The 20798-nt window shown below is 33.4% G+C and overlaps 2 long non-coding RNA genes across 14 annotated transcripts in view; one reads left to right on the top strand and one right to left on the bottom strand.

Moving 5' to 3' along the window:
- Positions 1-20798, top strand: part of LOC112662019 (uncharacterized) — a 68914-nt gene that overhangs the window by 15859 nt on the left and 32257 nt on the right. For 3 of the 4 annotated variants that reach the window (XR_007401867.1, XR_003138165.3, XR_004806636.2), the window contains 3 exons: positions 1731-3751; positions 8254-8356; positions 8651-8764. This is a non-coding gene — a long non-coding RNA (uncharacterized LOC112662019). The remainder of the gene's footprint in view (positions 1-1730; positions 3752-8253; positions 8357-8650; positions 8765-20798) is intronic. The other variant, XR_007401868.1, reaches the window with a different exon arrangement.
- LOC112662020 (uncharacterized) overlaps positions 13470-20798 on the bottom strand; it is a 162021-nt gene continuing 154692 nt past the window's right edge. For 4 of the 10 annotated variants that reach the window (XR_003138172.3, XR_003138170.3, XR_007401869.1 and 1 more), the window contains one exon: positions 14823-16938. This is a non-coding gene — a long non-coding RNA (uncharacterized LOC112662020). Of the gene's footprint in view, positions 13937-14822; positions 16939-20798 lie in introns of those variants that run through there. The other 6 variants (XR_007401874.1, XR_007401870.1, XR_007401873.1 and 3 more) reach the window with 4 other exon arrangements.

The following is a 20798-nucleotide window of genomic DNA, read 5'->3' as shown; positions in this document are numbered from 1 at the left end:
TGGAAATCTAATACAAGTTAAAAAAAAAACTTTTACTTTTACTTAATCCTTACGTAGTTGATGCTTTTATTATCTTCTCATTAACTTGCTCTTTTAGAATTTTATGCTATTTTATTTATTTATTTATATATCTCTTTTAATGATTTTATTTATTTTTTTGAGAAAGAGAGAGACTGTGCAAGCAGGGAGAAGGGCAGAGGAAGAAGAAGAAGCAGATTCTTCCTTGGAGCAGGGAATCCCATGCAGACCTTGATCCCAGCCCTGGGATCATGAACCTGGCCAAAGGCAGAAGGTTAACTGACTGAGCCACCTTGGTGCCACACACTATTTTTATTTATATTGTATTATTTACATAAAATTTATATACTGTTATTAGTATATATAATGTACTCTAGTATATATGTTTATATACTATTATTAATATTAATGTCATATATAGTATTATTTATATACTACTAAATATCATAAATTTCAACCCAGCAGTAATCTACCCTGTAATGGTCTTAACAGGAGCCTGGTTTTATTCAGATACTACCTCTCCTCCACACAACCCTTGTGATTCAAGTAAACTTGCTTCATTTCCACTCTCAGAGTGATATTTAATTAATCCTAATCTTGTAATATGATCTCATCCCGCTTGTTAGTGATTGTTTTAGGAATGGGCAGGGGACCCAATTCTGGACAAGGGAGAGTTGCTGAAGGCTTTTGAGAGTCTTACTGTTCTTAGGAGAGAAGTATGGGAAGCCTGTTTGTCTCTCTTTTCCTGAAAAGAACAAGGAAGAATATTGTATCCCTTGCTTCTGTCATTCATTTTGGATAACGAGAAAAGCTATCTCTAAAACAGAGCTGACCCACAGGGCAGTGGATAACAAAGAGAGCAGCATTCAAATAAAGATGAACCCCAATTATACTAGACTTGGCAACTGCTTTGCTTTTAGACTTCCTGTCACATGTGCCAATAAGATTTCTTATTATTTAAGACAGTTTGGGGACGCCTGGGTGGCTCAGCGGTTGAGCATCTACCTTCAGCTCAGGGCGTAGTCCTGGAGTTCCAGGATTGAGTCCCACATCAGGCTTTTCGCAGGGAGCTTGCATCTCCCTCTGCCTATGTCTCTGCCTCTCTCTCTCTCTCTCTCTCTCTCTCTGTGTGTGTGTCTCATGAATAAATAAAATATTAAAAAAAAAGACAGTTTGTACTTGGTTTTCTGTTACTCAAAGCTGAAAGTGTCATAGCTGATACTAAGGTTGTAGAAAAGTTTTTTGTCTTTTATTCTAGGTCACATGGACTGAAGAGGAGTGGAGAATATGGATGAGGAATAGGATTGTCGTCTTCTGGTGTAGTTTAGTAGTCAGAATTTGAGTTTAGCTGACAGCATCAGCTCTACTCTCTTTATACCTGGCAGTTCTAAGTCCTATGCCTCTTTAGATGTGTCATACACAGCATATATTGTCATGGTTTCTGGAGACAGAGTACTTGGGTTCAAATCTTGGCTCTGTCATTTCTTAGCTAGGTAATCTTTTGCATGTTTTTAAATATCTGTGTGCTTCAGAGAAGAGTTGTATTAAATGAGTTATATGAAAAGTTTTTAGCATGTAGAAAGTGCTGTTTAATTGTTAGCTATTAACAGATTACTCCAAATCATTTCTCCTCTTCATTTTTTAGTAACAGAACCCAAATCTTGTTCAAGATGTTCAGTTAGAAGTACTAATTTTCCAAAATTATCTTACAGCTGGATTTGTCCATGTAATGAAGTTCAGACCAATAAAATGCAAGCAGAGATCTACTGGATATGGCTAAAAGAACCTGAAATGGTTTTGCTCAAAAGCACAATCCATTTTTTTCTTGGCCCATCTCTTTGCTCACATCTGGAATGGGGAATGATGCTTGGATACAGAAGAGCCATCTTGTAATCATAAGAGCAAAATCTACACAGTTTGGACCAGAGTTGGAAAAGAGGAGCCAATTCTGATGACTTCCTTTAGCAGTATATTAGCCCTGAACTGACTCTGGAGTCCTTATTCTGCAAGAAGGAAAAACACTGTTTTGTTAAGCACTGTATTTAGGTCTGTTACATACAGCCAAAGCCAAACCTAATTACTACACAAGAGACCTTCTGCGTAAGGTGGTGCTGTTTTTTTGCCTTTTGAGACGTTGGTTTAAGGGAGGTTATTTTCTTATTATGCTTTATACTTTCAAAAGATTTCTATCCACCCCCCCCCCTTTTTTTAACATTTTAGAAGTTGTTTGGTTATCTACAAATAATTTCAATGACTTCTTCCATCCTCTTTACCTTTAAGGGTTTTTTAAAGATTTTTATTTTAAATAAATAAATTTAAACTTATGAGAGACATAGAAAGAGAGGCAGAGACATAGGCAGAGGGAGAAGCAGGCTCCTTGGGGGAGCCTGATGCGGGACTCGATCCTGGGGCCCCGGGATCATGACCTGAGCTGAAGGCAAATGCTCAACCACTAAGCAACCCAGGTGCCCCTACCTTTAGATTTACTCCTTTTTTATTCTTATATTTTCTTCTCTGGAGTAAAGGGAAATAACAGTAATGCCTATCCTGGGTACTGTCACCTTTAATTCTTTCAGGGGCTATGAGCAATGTAAAAAAAATAAATGAAGCATCCAGCAGATGTCTGATACAGGTGAGCATTATGGAGACATAGAGAATACATGTTCCTGGTAAAAGTTTTTAAATACAAATAAAATAGTTATTGTATTGTTCAAAGAAATAACTTGCAAGCACAATCTGACTATAGGCTAAAATTCTGCAGATTCTTCATATAAGACATACTTGATGCAAAAAAACTGTCACACTTACTGAGCTGCAATGCACCTACTCACCAAAACACCAACATCAGTAATAACAACAATATACAATTAAGACCTTTTAAAATTGAAAGTATATTTAGCTAAAATATTTCCCCTTATTTTCTTACAAATTGAAACTGGTTTTCCCCTTTCTGGTTTTTGACTGATACAGAAGATAATGCAGTAACTCTAATATTATACTCAACAGACAAAAGAAACAAACAAAAATCCTCTGTGGGGGTTGCTTTGTCTTTGGAAGAAAACCAACCATAAGCAAAAATGTAAGATAGAAACATCTACATTTCCCACCCCCATCCTTCTTCAGTTACTTTCCTCTCTCTGCCTTAATATATATGTTCAGGAGTTGTATTATAGTAATGGCTTATAATACACTTTAAGACCCTAATTAACAAAGCAGTTGTTACTACTGATATCCAGTTCCTTGCACATAAACCACCAAAGTGTGTCTTGCTTTCCAGTAAGACTGAATACAAATGGAATCTACCAACACCAGGCTTGTGCTGCTCCCAATTCCTACAGAGATGAGTGGATTGCAGTGGTAACAGTGGTTAGCTCTTGTTCTGTTGGTTAGTTCTTTGGTCCTAAACACTTACATCTGCATAGATAAAAGTTTGGCCAGCAAGAAACTGAGGTTCAGAATGGAAAACCGTACTTAAGTTCACACAGTAACTGGAGAAGCTGGAATTCTTATCATGCACTGCCTAATAAGAAAACTGATGGAGTTTTCCTTATGCCATTAAAGCTCCCCTGATGGAGGAAAATTACAAAATCTGGACTCTTAAACAGACAGTGAATTGGACTGATAATCAGGAAAACAAGGGTCTAAACTAGACTCACCGGCCGAGTGGTTTAGGCAATGGACTAAACGAGACTCATCAACTTGGAGAATTTTATTCATCACTTTGTTCACATTGGTAATCATTTTTTTTCAGATTCTAAATTGAATGCCTCTATAATTCTAATGTTAGTTTTAAATATCAAGTTTTAGACTATAAATCTCTAACTAGTAGGAACTTTGTCTAAATATGTGAATTATGTAGTACACATCTAGGCAGATCTTGAAAATGTTCTTGATAATGTCAATAATTTGTCATATTTTAAACATTTTTCTTATTACTTTTTTGTCTCTATATTAATATGTTGTGGAACTCTACACAGGAAAGGCCCATGTAGTCATTCATGTCTTTGGCACATGTTTCATTGACAGGCTCTAATTCAGATGTCTGCATAAAGAGAATGTGAATTTTTTTTTTAATTTTTATTTATTTATGATAGAGAGAGAGAGTGAGAGAGGCAGAGACACAGGCAGAGGGAGAAGCAGGCTCCATGCACCGGGAGCCCGACGTGGGATTCGATCCCGGGTCTCCAGGATCGCGCCCTGGGCCAAAGGCGGGCGCCAAACCGCTGCGCCACCCAGGGATCCCAAGAATGTGAATTTCTATCACATCTTTGCCATTTGTGGGAAATAGAGCCCTAGTTTAATGTAGTAAGGAGTATTTCCTTAGGATTTTTATAAGATAGATTCCTATTAGAATATTTGGTAGAAGCAAGTTCGGAAATATTTTGTGTCAATAGGAAATTTAGTCCATGACTGAAGACTAGGTGGTTTTTATATGTGTGGCTACAAAATTTCACTTAAGTATTCCCTTGGTAATCTGGAATCTGAATTCCCAAAGAAAAACATAGATATGACTAATAATAATTTGTGTTTCAACTATATTCTAAAACCAGTTTTTGACTTAACTTTTAAGTTCCCTTTTCCTGTAAAAAAATTTGCTCTGTCACATTGCCACACAACATCCTGTTACCCTATTTTCCTAAGCTGGCAGGAAATGGCCCACTATTGATGTCTGAAATGGGGAAATACTTCTCACTGATCTCATATTCTTTGATCAAAACTTAACCTCATCAACATGAACCACTTAGATGAGACCATTTGGAAATATAGCGTAGGTTCCTATTTGTTTAAAGGATGAGGGAAAAATCTGTTCCAGTGAAACATAACAAAATTCAGACTGTTATATTTAAGATACATTGCAGTATTTGAATTCTCATCTTCTCTCATCAGTCAGTAATTACATTTATAAATCATGCATCTGCAATGTACCTAGCTATTATTCCCAGAAGTAACTTTGCTGTTTAGAAAGCTAGCCAAAAAACTGATCTGGTTACAGGATATTTGTTTTCTTACCACAATGGGTGAAATGCTACAAAATAGCAAATTAAATTAAAAGCAAATAACTTTGTAATGGACAATCATTTATGCCCTAATGTTAATTATTACAATTATAATTTTACATTTTCATAACTAGATGAACTGGAAACACTGAAAGGAATAAAAAATAAGGAAAAGGAAATTATTAATTGTAGATTTCAGGATTAGGAAGGTAGTGCTGGTTGAGCTACAAGTAGGATTTCTGCATACAATTCACTCATTAATTAATTCATTCATTAATGTATTCAGTCAAATGTATGCCTTAATTATTTATAATGTGTCACTCTGTCTTTTAAAAGCTGGAGATAGAAAGACAAGTTGCAGCCAGAAACAAGATGACAATATTCAGTAACTGTATTCTGGGGAAGGGAGATGATCATAAGATGAGAGAACAAAAAGCTAAGCCAAAGGGAGGTTGTACTAAATGTTGACTATTCAGATATTTGGCCTGTGGCCAAAACTGCTTTCCTTCCTGATGATACTTTAGTCAGAGTAAACAAAAGCAAGCATGTAGTGTAGAGTAAGAACAAACAAACAAACTCATATCTTTCAACCTTTTACTGACAACTATTATTTCTGTACATATTTTGTAATTTCAATAGAACAATCTGATTGCAATAACAGTTTATTTGGCAATATCTTTGACCTAAAACATGCATTAATTTTTCTTTAGAATAGCTATGGATTTACAGTTCACCACATTGTAAATGATATGGAAGTTTCACCTTACTCAAAAGTAAATAACAATATAAAATATCAATACACAGAAAATGATGAAGATATTGATTTTAATTAAATGAATGCCTCAATGATTTTCCTCATTCTCATTCTTCTCATATTTATTTAAGCATAATAAGATTTATTTTTTAACAAAGTGAAACAATTTTTCAATAGAAGACTTTAAATGATACCATAGTTTTTACATGACCATAACACAGAAAATAATCTTCTTTCATACAACCTTTTTAAAGGTATATTCTGCTCACCTGGTTTTTCTTGTTCTGTCATAGCTAATAATTTATTACAATGCACAGAAGACAAAAGGGTATCTTAAACTCAAGGAAATAGGAAACAACAGAAAGATTTCTTGAGATCACTATAATACAATAGTTTACTATGCATTAACTTAATAATGCCCAGTAAATAGTAAGGCATGCACATTTGATTTCTAGTAAAAATATCTAGATTATGTTTATAAAGAAATTGATAAGAACCATTAGCTACCATATAAATATGTAACTTAAGAAATATTTCAATGGAAATATTACTTATTAATGGCTTATTATGGGTTATGGGTTGGATTGTGTCTCCTTCAAATTCATATGTTGAAATCCTAACCTTCAGTATTTCAGAATGTGACCTTATTTGGAGATAGGATCTTCACAGAGGTAATCAAGCTAAAATGAGGTCATTAGGATTGGCAATAATCCAATATGACTGGTGTCCTTTAAAAAAGCGGAAAGTTGAAGACAGACACACACAGAGGGAGAACGAACACCATGTGATGAAGAAGGCGAGACAGGAGTGATATACTTTCAAGTCAGAAAATGCCAGATGTCCAGCAAAGTACCAAAAGCTGGTAGAGGCATGGAACAGATTCTTCCTCACATTCCTTAGAAGGAACCAACCCCACTGACACCTTGATCTTAGATGTCTACCCTCCAGAACTATGAAACAATAAATTTCTATTGTTTAAGCCACCCAGTTTGTGGTACTTTGTTATGGCAGCCCTAGCAAACTGATAAACTGAATCTCTGATCTAATACTATCTCCAGTAGTGCTTTGTTTATTGCTTACCACATGGCTTCTATCTGTTCGGTTTTATAACTCTCTGTGACTGGTAATATTAGCAATAACAATACTAATAGTTACACTTAGTTTTCTATATTCCATATTCCAAGCTATTTTGATCATTTCTGACCAAATGAGATGAATGGGGAATAAAGGAAAAGTAACTTTGTTACTTTATTAGGTACTAATGATTAATATTAAGTAAGTTTTATTAAGCCACTGAGGGTTTGGGGATAGGTTCAAGGAGCTTATGTTATTTACCCTAATATAGAAATTGTTATCATGAAGTGGGGTACTGCTCCAACAAAATCTGAAAGTATGAAGCCTGAGGATAGGTGGCATGTGATAAGGACTGATAAGGAAATTGATATTTAAGACTGGAAAAATGCTGAAATCTTTGCTAAAAATCATTGCCTAATGTACCTTAGGCAGAAGACTACATGTTGACTAATCATTTCTAGTTAGATGTTAAAATGTTTCACAGCCCTACTGTGTGTTGTCTATTATTAGCTGCATCTCAGAAGTATGACAAAGAAGAAATGAACTCAGGGAATAATTAGCCAGTTTGCAAAGCAGAAATAAATGTTCAGAAATTCAAGGTCTTTCGAGGTTGGAAAATCCAACTATTTATAGAGATTGAACTAAAAAGACTTTGAGTGACAACACACAATAAGGAAAACTTTCCAGCTGAATAAAGTGACTCAGTGCAAAGGTCAGAGTAGGGCTTGACTCCAGTTGTTCAAAGAACCCAATAGTAGCCATAATCAAGCTGAGTGAGCAAGAGGCATGAGGATGAGGAAGCAGCCATATAAAATAAATTTGAACATTATTTTTAGGAAATAACTTTGGGTATGATAGCTGGCTATATGAAAGTGGCAAAGTACACAGACAAGGAGTCTTTAGTTTTTGAGGGAATTGTAAAGGAAACCACAAGGGCACTCTTGAAAAAAGTTTTTATTTTTAAATTCAAAAAATAACAATTCTTGTACTCCCACACACAGAAAGCAGAGTAGGCATGCCTCCTCCAAGGAAGGCATGCTGTCTAAACTCTTTTAAGATGTGGCTAAAGAAAATAATGACAACGAAGAGGCTCCAAGATGTCAGATCCAAGTGCCACAGAGGAGAAGTGACAAAGCATTTACTCCCAAAGAGTAGAATCCAGGCCTAGTCCAGCAACTCCCCCCACCCCCCCGCTCCGCCACCCCTCTACTCTGCTACTACCTCTGGTGTGAGACTTTCACAGTTTCTGTGCAGGGGTATTACTGAATCAATAAGGAATATTGACTACTATGTATCTGTTATCCTTCCTCTTCCCAATTATTAGTATTCATTGTAGTTTTGCTGTATGTGGATGTGAGGTAAATGTACAGATAAGTTGTCTTTTTTGTTCATATGTCACCTGATCATGAGGAACCACATGTAGACCTGACAGAGAAGACAGAGAACTTGGATTCCCCCATTCACTGCATGGGGTAGCACTGGATTATTTTCTTTGGGAAGAGAGGGGACAGAGGTGAGTTTCTCTGATATACAAGAGGAAAAATAAGATATTTTCTAGACCATAATTTAGACTATAGTTAAGACTATGTTATGTGTTCAACACTCTTCTTTCTCTTCCTGGGCACATAAGACAATTACATGTCATTCTCCTATGAAAATATATTGAGAGACATATGACTTAGTTTAGGACAATGGAACATATGCAGAAATAATGTAAGGCACTTTTATACCCAACCCTTAAAACCATACTACACAATGATCTATTTCTGTATTTCCTTTCAATATTAACCTTGTATATTTTTTTCAGATACACTAAAGGACAGAAACATCTTTGGTCCCTGCATCACCACTTGGAGGGGAGCTTCTCAGGAGATCTGCCTGCAGACTGTTGCCAGAATGCAAAATAAGCAGAAATTCCAAGGTCTGTTTGTTATTATCATGAAGCCAAGTCTATCCAGCCTGAGACACATACTCTAAGGACATTGTAGCCCATGCCAGGCCACATTCTAGTCAACAGTTTGCAATACGGTGAAAGTCTAGAGAAATCTAATACAAAAATGCAGCTAGGCTTTGCACCTTGATCTGAAAATATCCAACAGGGCCACAATAGTTCAAAATTACCCTGGGTAATAGCTATTCTAGTGTGCAGTTTCTCTGCTCACTAGAGTTAAGTTTTCCTTAAGGATCAGACAAAAAGTTATTATAATGTCTGTAGGAATCACTATAGGAAAGATGCTATAATGTCTATAGGAGCTGCTATGAAATATAGCATAGCCAGAATAGTTTCATATTGCACACTTAGATCTATCTGATGTATTTTGGAACATCTGTTTTTCCAGTTTTGATCAGTTCTTCTCTATATTCCCATACATAGAGACCAGCCATGCTGATATTATTATTTTTTTTTTTTACTTAGATTCTGGAATGGAAATTTAGATACATATATCAAAAAGACAGTAGAGCTAAAGAAATCAATTCCTACTCCTTGATGGCCTCTTGTTTGGTGTCCCTTTTGCTTACTCTCTTATCATATTCTTACCTCCTTTCTAGAAGGAGGTAAAAATTATGCTAAAGTTGGAACTGGTGACAAATCTAGTATTTGGCAAATCATTAACTCTCACTACTCTCTTTATTCTCCAGGAGTTCTAGACCAGAGACATGATTTTCTCATTTTTCTTTTATTATATTTGCCTTTATTTTCAAAACTGGATATGTTAAATTCTTTCTGCACAATGAGAGGGAAGCTTTTTTCATATGCATTACATTTTTTTCTCATTTTCCTTTTTCCTTTTGATTTTGTCTATTATGGTTTTGGATTTTTTGGTGTGTTTTTGTATGAAAGTCTTCTCCATGATTTTATAAACATCTATCTATTATCCATTTAATTTTATTTCCTCAATTTTTATCAGCTTAAATCTTTGACTCATCTGGGCTTAATTTTTCTATAAAACATGTAATAGAAATTCAGTTTTTTTTCAAATGGCTAAGTGGTTGTTCCACAAATGTATTTTGAATGATACAGTTTGGTCTGTTCCCTGTCAATTTATTATTCCCCTGTTAAATTCCCATTTGTACTTGTTGCAATTTCTGGAATCTCTATTTTTTTCATCCTTTATTTAAAAATATATTCCCATGCAGCTTTAATTTTTTCTTCTTACTGATTTAATTATTCTTTATTTTACTGATGTTTATTTATCTGCCTTGAGTGATGGTATTACCAGTCTTTGTTCCACTTTCCTTCTCATATTTTATGTTTCTCCTAGAAGGTAACATCTAATTCCATAATTTCAAATAATATTTAGAAAGGACTCCAAAATTAAAATTCCTGGTTTGGGCTCTCTCTAAAGTGCCAGAATAGTCACCTGTTATGTGTATCTCTCTCTTTGTCCTATGAGCATCTCAAAGTTAATATATCTAAAATGGGAGCTCATCATTCCTACTGTCTCCCTCCTTTTTAGCCTGAGTCGATTTTTCTTTTTACCTTTCTTACTTTATTCAAAAGCAACACTGCTCATTCATTCTGATTAATAAAGAATGTTACCCCCATTTCATAATCTTTATGTAAATTCGAGATAAGAAACATTTCTCAAATACGCATTCTGTCCCCATCCATTAATTCAGAACTCACCTCTTACTTAGACCAAGACAAAGCCCCTGTAGTAGCTTTTCTTTCTTTAACATCTGCACTTTTACACATTTATCCTTTAGATGGTTTCCAAAGATATAATTTAAAGCATAGATCTGATCATTGTACCCTCCTACTTAGAAGCACTATGTGTTTCTACAATACCAAATTCCTTTTTCATCTTTATCTTCACTCTATCGGGTCCTGTCTTGCACTAAAAACCATGTGTTACAGCTATTTGGGATTGCTCACTACACATCAAATATGCAATTCATGTTCAAACCTACTTTCACATTTCCATCCAATTGCCTTCAATCCACTTTTCCTTCTATGTCTGCCTAACATGCACCTGTGCATCCTTCATGGTCTGTCAAATTGCTAGTTTTCTTTTACCTTCCCATGTATTCTACTTTTGGTCCTTATTCACTTTAAATAAACTGTCATAATACTATCTAGTACAAAACATTAAAGTTACTTATTTGAATGGCTGCCCCTGAAGATAATTCCTTTCTTATTCGCATTCTTATCTACAGCACCTAGCAAGTTTGAATTCAAACTGGAAGAAAATTTCTAGTAACATTTGACCATTTTTTAATGTAATAGCACACATTCCATTTACCCCATTCAAATTGGTAATCATGCAAGTGAATTACTCTTCATCATTGATTATAGTCTTGGTGGGGGAGTAATTGTAGGTCCCACTCTACTATAACTTGAGATAATAAATCCAGCTTCTTCTCTGTGCCTTTTGGACCAGTCAAGGAAGAGCATATGAATAATACAGGACCAGAGTGGATGATACAAAGAATAGAGTTAATTATACAGTGGCTGAGGACTACCTAGAGGTCACTCATCTCATCACCATCAGCAGCATTCTAACTAGGATATGAGACTGAACTTGATTGCTTTTTACTTCTTGACCATGCAAAGCTTCTTCTGTTTTTAATTAAATGTCACTTTTTAAATGAAGCCTACCTAACTGATCCATTTTAAGTTATAATCTCTACAAATTCCTGATCCACATACTTTGTTCAAATTTTAAAAAATTTACAAGGTACTTATCTTCTAACATACTACACCATTTATTTGTTAATAATGTATCCACACTAGACTTTTTGTGTTTACTATTTGCATGGTATACATTTTTCCCTACCTATTTACTTTGAATCTGTCTGGGTCTTTATATTCAAAGGATGTCTCTCATAGACAACATATAGTTGGAGTATACTTTTCCTCTGTTCTGATAATATCTGCTTTTGTGCAAAGTTTATGCCATGAACATGCAATACAATTATTGATGTGGTTGGATTTGGGCATATCATTTTATAATCTGCTTTCTCTTTGTCTCCTCTGTTTTTGTTTTTTGTTGTTGTTGTTCTCCTGTTACTGATTTCTGATTCCTTTTGTATTACTAGAGTATTTTTATGATTTTTTAAATTTTAATTCCTCTGTTGGCTTTTTAATTATACCTCTTTGCATATTTTTAAGTTTACACTAGGGATTAAAATATACCTCCCTATCTATTCACAGTCTATTTGCAATTGACACTGTGCTAGCTTATGTAAAGTGTATGTAGGAATACACAGGAATCATATAGGTTTATTAACCCTCCAAATCCTTTATGTTATAATTATCACATATATTACATCTACATACATTATAACTCCCACAAGAAAATGCTATAATTTTTCTTTAATCACTGTTATATACCTTAAAGAAACTAAATGTAAAATAATGTATTTTGTATTTATCCAGATACATACCATTTTTTATTCTCTTCATTACTTCCTGAAAATACAGACTTTAATTGGTTATCATTTCCCTTCATACTGAACAACTTCCATTAGCGTTTATTATAATGCAGATAGGCTAGGAAAAATTCTTTGTAGTATTATTTTATTTGAAGACATTTTTATTCTTCATCCTGAAAAAAATGTCCACTGGATATAGAATTCTAGATTGATCATGTTTTTGTATTTAACATTTTAAAGATTATTGTTTCACTGTCTTATGATCTTCATATTTTCCTTTTTAAAAAAATATTTTATTTATTCATTAGAGACACAGGTCAAGAGAGGAGCAGGCTCCATGCAGGGAGCTTGATGTGGGACTCGATCCTGGGACTCCAGGATCACACCCTGGGCCAAAGACACGGGCTTAAACACTGAGCCACCCAGGCATCCATGATCTCCATATTTTCCAATGAGACATCAGAAATCATTCAACTTGTCATTCCCTCTATATAATGTGTTCTTTTTCTACTTTCAAGATTTTCTCTTTCTTGCCAATTTTCAGAATGATTTAATTAATCTTGGTACTTCTTTGGGTTTACTGAGCTTTCTGATTATTTAAATGTATTGCTTTTACAAAATCTGAGGAGATTTTTAGTCATTGTTTATTCAAATATTTCACCTGCTCTATTCTATTTCCCCTTGCATTATTGGACTCCAATTGCACATATGTTCAAACTTTTCATATTGTCCCACAGAGGCCTTGTTCAATTTTTCAATCTTTTTTCCTTGTTTTTAGCAGATTAGATGACTTCTATTGATATAACTTCAAGTTCAAAAATTCATTATTATCTCCATTATGCAGTTACAACTATCTAGTTATTATTTTTCAGATGTTGGATATTTCATCTAGAATTCTTATTTGATTTCGTTATAGATTTAAAAGATTTTCTCTATAAGGGATTTCTTATTTTTTTCACTACAAGCATATTTTCCTTTATCTTATTAAATGTAGTTAAAATAGTTGCTTTAAAAATAGTGTTTATTAATTTAAACTTCTGAGTCATTTCAGTACTGAACACCATTGGCTGTATTTTCTTTTGAGAAAATGAGTTCTTCATATGTTGAGTGACTTTAAACTGTAGTGTGGACATTGTGAATAATATTTTGTGGAGGTCTCGGATTCTGTTATAGACCTCTGAACAATATTTATATTTATATTTATATTTATATTTATATTTATATTTATATTTATATTTATATTTATATTTTAGTAGGCAATTTACTTCATAAAACTGCAAACACAGAAGTTGTCAGAAATACCTATGTCAATTCAGTTATTTTTTCCCTTGCTAGGCTGCTTGTAGTCTGTCCTGGTCTTATATAAATCAGAGATCAGAGAGAGACTTGGGCAACATTATTCACAAATTCGAATTTTCTCTCCTGCTCTTTCCCAGTATTATCCCCATTTACTTTCCAGCAACTGTGGTTGCCCCAAATTCTGTCTCCTGGTTCGTGAGGGTAGAATAACTATATGATTCTTATCATTGTTTTACCTGCTTTATGTGAAGCCATTGGCATATTGTCTCAGTTTCTCTTCTAGTTAAAGGATATAGCAACAAGAAACTCATCCTGTCCATTTTTCTTGTTTTATGTCTATATCATAAGCTATATACTTTTCTTCTCTCTTCAGAGTCTTTACGTAGGTCAGTTGTTAAACAGAGTTTGTAGTTGTTACCTGTGGGTGGGCCAGTTGGTTATAAACTTAGCCACACTGGAACAGAACTCCTATAATTTTTTTTTATCCAGTTTGTAATTATATTGTATGTGTGCTCAGGACAAGGATCATTATTTTTTTAATGTTTCCAAATAACTAAGTAATTAGTAATTACTTCCTATTAGTATTAGTAATACTGAATATACATTTATAAAAAGAATGAATGCAATAGAAGGAACTAAGAATGGCTATAACTGAAAATAAGACAATTGTATATGGAAAATATAAAAAATTATTGAAATACACAAAGTAGTGATGCCAAAAATGGAAAAACTCAATCTAAAAAAATGTGTTATTTATTCATAAATTAATCTACACATTTAGAAATTACACTAAAAATCACAGCTTTGATAAGCTGTGTCTACAAATTTATAAGGAAGAACAAAAGAAAAACTGAAACAATTTTGAAAAAAAAAAGCAAAGTGTACTTCATTGATGATTAAAAGACTTATATAAACCATATAATTAACTTAGTGTGTTATTTGCACAAATATAAAAAAACATTAATTAGACATAAAGACAAGAACTAGAGACATACATATATGGGTATTTCATATGTGACAGGTGATGTGTACAATCAATAAATTCTTTAATAAATGGTGCTAAGAAAATTAGTTTTCTGCATATAAAAATAATATCTGTTCACTTGTCTTACATAAGTTCCAGAGAGATAAAAAGCTAATTATAATAAATTAAAACATTATAAATCATGAAAATAATCGTAGTTAATATTTCTAGGACTGTGTGGTTAAAATTTCTTAGAAAAAGCACAAATCTCAAAGAAAAATGATAAATTTTACTTAAAAAATTTTAAAACAGCTAAATTTCATTTTAAAAAATTGTTTATTTATCTATTTATTTATGAGAGACACAGACTGAGAGAGAGGCAGAGACACAGGTATAGGGATAAGCAGGCTCCATGCAGGGAGCCCGATGCGGGACTTGTTTCTGAGACTCCAGGATCACAACCTGAGCCGAAGGCAGGCACCCAACAGCTGAGCCACCCAGGCATCCCACAAAACAGCTGAACTTCAAAAGAAAATATGAAATCTTTTCAGTTGATAAAACTGTAAATTAAGTGTCCAACTCTTGATCTCACGGGTCCTGAGTTCAAGGTCTTGATCTTAGGGGTCCTGAGTTCAAGACCTGCATTGGGCTCCATGCTCAGTGCGGAGCCTACTTTAAAAAAAGATACTTTTTATTATGACAACTTAACATGCTGCTAGAAATCAATAAGGAAAGTACAGAGAACCTAGCATAATAGGGGAAATAATGAAAGGAAATTAATTGATGAATAATGCATAACAAAAATTGAAAAATATGAACAACATCACTGGGAATTAGGAAAACACAGATTTTAAAGATGTGATATCTATTCACACTCATCAGATTGACAAAAATTAAGTTCTGAGAGTACCAAGCACTTGCAAACATGTAATGAAATAGGAACTCTTACACACTATTAGTGGGAATATATATTAGTCACTATTAGATAGTAATTTTCAATATCTAGTACAGTTAAAATTTGTGTATTTTAAATCTCAGAAATTCTACCAGGACTGTCTCATAGAAAAACCCTAGCACTTATGCACAAAAAGACACATACAAAAATGTACATAAATATTTGCAGTGGTATAGATTTAATAAATAACAAGCTCATAAACAGACTATAAATAAAATGCAATATAACACAAAGGAATATTATAAAGCAGCTTAAATGAATGAAATAGAATACATGTTTTACTATGGAAAAATGTGAAAACACAATATCAAATTAAGAATACAGATGTATATACACAGTATGGTACCATTTATTTATGCATTTAAAGTGAAAAAGCAACATTATATATCTTTATAGCCCTATACCATGTCATAAGTATATATAAACTACATGGGAATGATATATAGTAAATTTATTTTTTTTGATATATAGTAAATTTAAATGAGTAGTTAAATGTGGGTTATTTCTTAAGTGGATGGCATGTACATGAATGCTCATTGTATTATAACCCATATGTTTTAAAATTCATATATGGCTGGAATATTTAATATAAAATAAAGCTAATAATAATATCTAGGTGGTAGTATTGTTTGGAGAATTAAATGAGGTAATACATATAAATAACTTCAGTAAAATAATAAGGATAGGGCAGAGATCATTTTTCTATAAAATCACATCAGCTAGAAGTTGTTATGAAAAAATACATCATGAAAATATCTAGCAATATCAATAATAGAAAACATTAAAAATGTAATAAATGAGACCGATACTAAAATTCACTCTATTACCAGGATAGATAAACATCAATTCAAATAAATGAAAAGATAAACTGGGTCTCCAGATAAGAAGATTCAAATTTGTAGAGATGCTACTCCTTTAAAAATCAATTTGTATGTTAATCATATCATAAAGAAAATTTAAAGATAAATTACTAACAGGGAAGTATATTTTCAAACAATTTTTGCATAGTGATAATATTTGAATAATAGGACTCTTCTTAATCAGTAAGAAAAAAATAAGACTACAGAATTTTAAAATAGGCAAAAGAAATGAGCAGGTAATTCACAAGTGATGAAATATAAATAGCCAATAAACTCACAGAAGATGCTCAATTGTACAACTAATCTGAACTGCAATATTAAGGAAGCAATAAGTTTCACTTTATTCAATTAGCAAGCACTTTTAATAATCTAATATTTATTTGGGCAAAATTTCCATAATAGTAGCAAGAAAAGGTCAGGAGAGTCTTCCACAAATAAACAACTATAAACATAGCAAAAATACTAAAAACTACCATTTGAAGGCACCAGAAAACATCCAGTAGCAGGCAGAAACTTGATAACTTGATAAATATTTATTCTAGAAAGCATGCCCCTGCAGTAGACAAGAATTCCAACTTGGTGACTTTCTGATCTGAGGAAGCTCCATTATTAGAACAGGTAAGATGGTAAAAAGCCACAACCTTAATAATAGAGCAGCAGAAATAGAGTTCAGATCCAGAGACGAGCTGAAAATCATATCAAAATCTGAACATAAACTGCCCAAATCCCTGGCAGACTTCTAGATTAATGTTTCAAGATTGAAAAATAAATAAATAAATAATAGTATACATTAATGATACGGTAATATAAATACTTAGAACACACTTGAAGAATATTTGATCTGAAATAATACCATCTGGAAATTCTAAGATTCAAAACTGTATGTATAGTGTGTCCTCATTTTTGAAGGGAAAAAAAAGGAAAGAAGGAAGAAAAGAAACATTTATATCTGTGTCCCAGGTGTTGTCCTCATTTTTGAAGGGAAAAAAAAGGAAAGAAGGAAGAAAAGAAACATTTATATCTGTGTCCCAGGTGTTAGTGGTCTTCTTTGTCTTTTGTCTCAAGAGGGCATAGATATTTTTAAGTGAATTCACTTCCAAATCTTCACTTCCATTAATGTGTATTCTCTCAGTACACGGGTCTGTCTGAAAATATGTTGAAATATATTTTGGATTCTTTTCCTACTACTGCCTTCACTTTTAAAGAAAATCTTTATAAGGTTGGTTTTGTTTGTTTGTTTGTTTGTTTTGTTTTTTTTAGTCGATGATGGTAGTAGTCCTATTTTAAAATGTTAATACTTGTTACTCATCAGAAATTAAATGTTTTGAAACTATATACACATGAGAAAAAATGTCTAATGTGAACCTAAAAATGCTCTCAAGGTCTTCCAAATTTATTTTAGAGTATATGAACCAAAAAATTGAACTGTTGCCTAAAGAATCTTTTCACACAAAAACCTTAGTGAGTAGTGTGGATTTTACTGAAGATCTTACAGGGAAGATAGCTCAGCAGACAATTTAAAAATGTTTTACTAGACATTTTTGTTCTCCTAGCACTTTTAGAGTACACTGCCACAGGAGTTTTTAATTTGCTTTCTCCTGTTCTCTCATACTTACAGATTTACAGGATCCCTTCTCTGCCCTTATGTACTACCCCAGCTTCTATCTCTAGACTTTTGCACCTAAATTTACATCTGTGTCTCATGCTACAGAACAACTCATCCTTATCAGAAACCAGTTCAGCAACCATCTTTTTTTACTTGAGTCTTATTTGGGGCTGTTCTTTCACAAAAATTACAGCATCCTTTGTAAATACATACATATGACTAGAAGAAATTTCTCTGAAATTTTAATGTTTATGTGGAATTTTAATTTTCTTCTTTGTGTTTTTCTGTATACTTTCTCAAAATTTCCACAAATACCTTGTTGCTTTATAATAAAAAGGAAGTTATGAAAAATTGAGACATAAAACTAAAAGAAATGGAGTAAAGGTTTATGGGAACTTAAAAATGATAAAGTAAGCTTCACAAGTCAATGGCAAAGAGATAGATTATTTTTAAAGTGCTACTAGGAAAATTTGGAAAACAAAAGATTTTGATCCTCACTTGATACCACATTTGAAAATAAATTCTAAATAAATAATTCAATGTAACAGATAAAACAGTATTTTTAAAAACTGGAAGGAAAATATAAGAAAATTAGACATTAATGATGGGAAGACATTCTGCGTATAGAAATGGTTGGAGAAATCACAAGAAAATATACTACAGAGACACCCAAGTTTCAGCAGATCAATTGGTTCTATGAAAACTGTGAAATGCTGTTGATATTAATGTAACTTAAATCCTCAGATTCTATAGTTAGATGCCATCTACAGGGTATTCAAAAAGTTGCCACACATAAGATAAATATATTATAAACTTTAAATGCTTTAAATATCTGGAAGATGAAGAAAACAAACATATTATTTGGGATCCTAACACAGTTCAAAAAGCATATTTATTTTCCTTTTTCCCAATTTTGTGGGATGCCCTTTGAGTTCACATATAAGAAAACTAAATCTTAGGGCAACCTGTTTTCTACAGTGACACAAACCTCCAGGTAGGGCCCTTCTAATCCAAGTCAGTGTTTTGAATCCAGTGCTTTCCATAGTAAAACCTTTGTTCGGCAAACCACACAGTTGTCTGCCTAATACTGTTTAGAAACCAGTGGTCAGGGAGTCGGGGAAATTGAGAAAAGAGAGCCTGAGAAGCAACTTCCAAATTGTATCCTACACTCCAGCTTCAATCAGAGCCACATTCTTTTTGCTAAATATATAGGGGTACCAAGTCAGATTCTGTTTAACAAGTTTGCTGTTACAAATACAAAAAAAGTTTGTGAAGTATATATTACTATAAACATTCATATATCAGTTATGACCATTTATTTTTTTAAATAATAAATCTATTTTTATTGGTGTTCAATTTGCCAACATATAGAATAACACCCAGTGCTCATCCCGTCAAGTGCCCCCCTCAGTGCCCACCAACCAGTCACCCCCACCCCCCGCCCTCCTCCTCTTCCACCACCCCTACTTCGTTTCCCAGACTTAGGATTGTCATGACCATTTCTTTAATAAAAATTGTGTCTAAATTCACTAAACCAGCAGATACCTTCCTGTCTTTCCAATTTTATGTAAATTAGGAAGTACAAAACAATAATTGGATTCTCAATGAAGTACTCAACAAATAAACAACAAAATTTCTTATGCTTACAGAGTTCAAGAAGGCCTTTCCAATAAAAGGTCATTTAGCTTTTGTAGAATATTGCCAATGAGCATATAAATTCCATAGAGATTATTTTTCCCAGTAATAGCTTCCACTGCAACCTAACCTTGGTCTCTCACAGAGGAAACCAGTGGATGCTGGACATTTAGACAAAGACATAAAAGCCTTTTTAAATTTGTCTGTAGTAGGTTTCAATTTTCTGTTGTAAGTGAAAAGCCTATCACTATAGTGTTTCATTTAAAAGTACAGGTTTCCCAAAAGCCAGTGTTATTGACGGAAATTGACTATTTCTTTCCCTTTTTTGGGGGGGTGGAGAACATCGACTATTTCAACATAATATGTTTACATAATTTTTAAAATATTGTAACATGTAGCACAAACAAATAAATCTAAGTAGGATAGGATTCTTTCAGCATAGCGTTTACCCGAGTTTGTCATTTTGGGGCACAGAAACTTGACTAGAGGTCAGTCACTGTTCAGGTGCATACATTTAATAATTTTTTACATTGGACAAGAGGTGTGTTGATGTATGAATAGCTAAAAGTGAGCATGAAGATGTATGAAGATAAGACTCATACAGCCTTTACTATATGCCAAGCACAGTTTTAGGCCATTCATGTGCAATCTTTACAATAGCCTTAAGCAGTAAGTACCATTCTTATCTCCTGTTGAAAGATAAAGACACTAAGTCACGGTCACTAATTTCTCAAGTTCACATAGTTAATTAGTGCTGAAGTCAAGATTCAAATCCACACCACTGAGCTCGAGTTCTGTCATTTAAGCACTTCAATTTACTGTCTCAAATGAACATGGACATTTTGGACAATATGGATAGTTCAACTTATATTTAGGAATTTATAAAGTATATAAAGATATTCTGATATCTAATCTTGATCTCAGTCAAAGAAACCTTGAGCAAGAACAAAGCTGGAGGCCTCACACTTCCTGACTTCAAAATATATTACAAAGCTTCAGTAATCAAGAGTATGGTACTGGCATGAGACAGATACATAGACCCATGAAACATAGACCCATACATAGACCCACAAAACAGAATCGAGAGACAGAAAATAAACTACATATACACTGTCACCTCGTCTTCAAAAAGGGCACCAAGAATACAAAATAAGGATAGTCTCCACAATGTTGAGAAAACTAGATATCTACATGCAAAAGAATGAAATTGGATCCCAAGATCATACCATACACAAAATTCAACGTAAAATGGATTAGAAA

The sequence above is a fragment of the Canis lupus genome, chromosome 13 (assembly GCF_003254725.2).
Source record: "Canis lupus dingo isolate Sandy chromosome 13, ASM325472v2, whole genome shotgun sequence".
NCBI classification, from domain to species: Eukaryota; Metazoa; Chordata; class Mammalia; order Carnivora; family Canidae; genus Canis; species Canis lupus.
The sequence above is the reverse complement of the archived record's forward strand: the minus strand, read 5'-3'. Positions and strand labels throughout refer to the sequence as shown.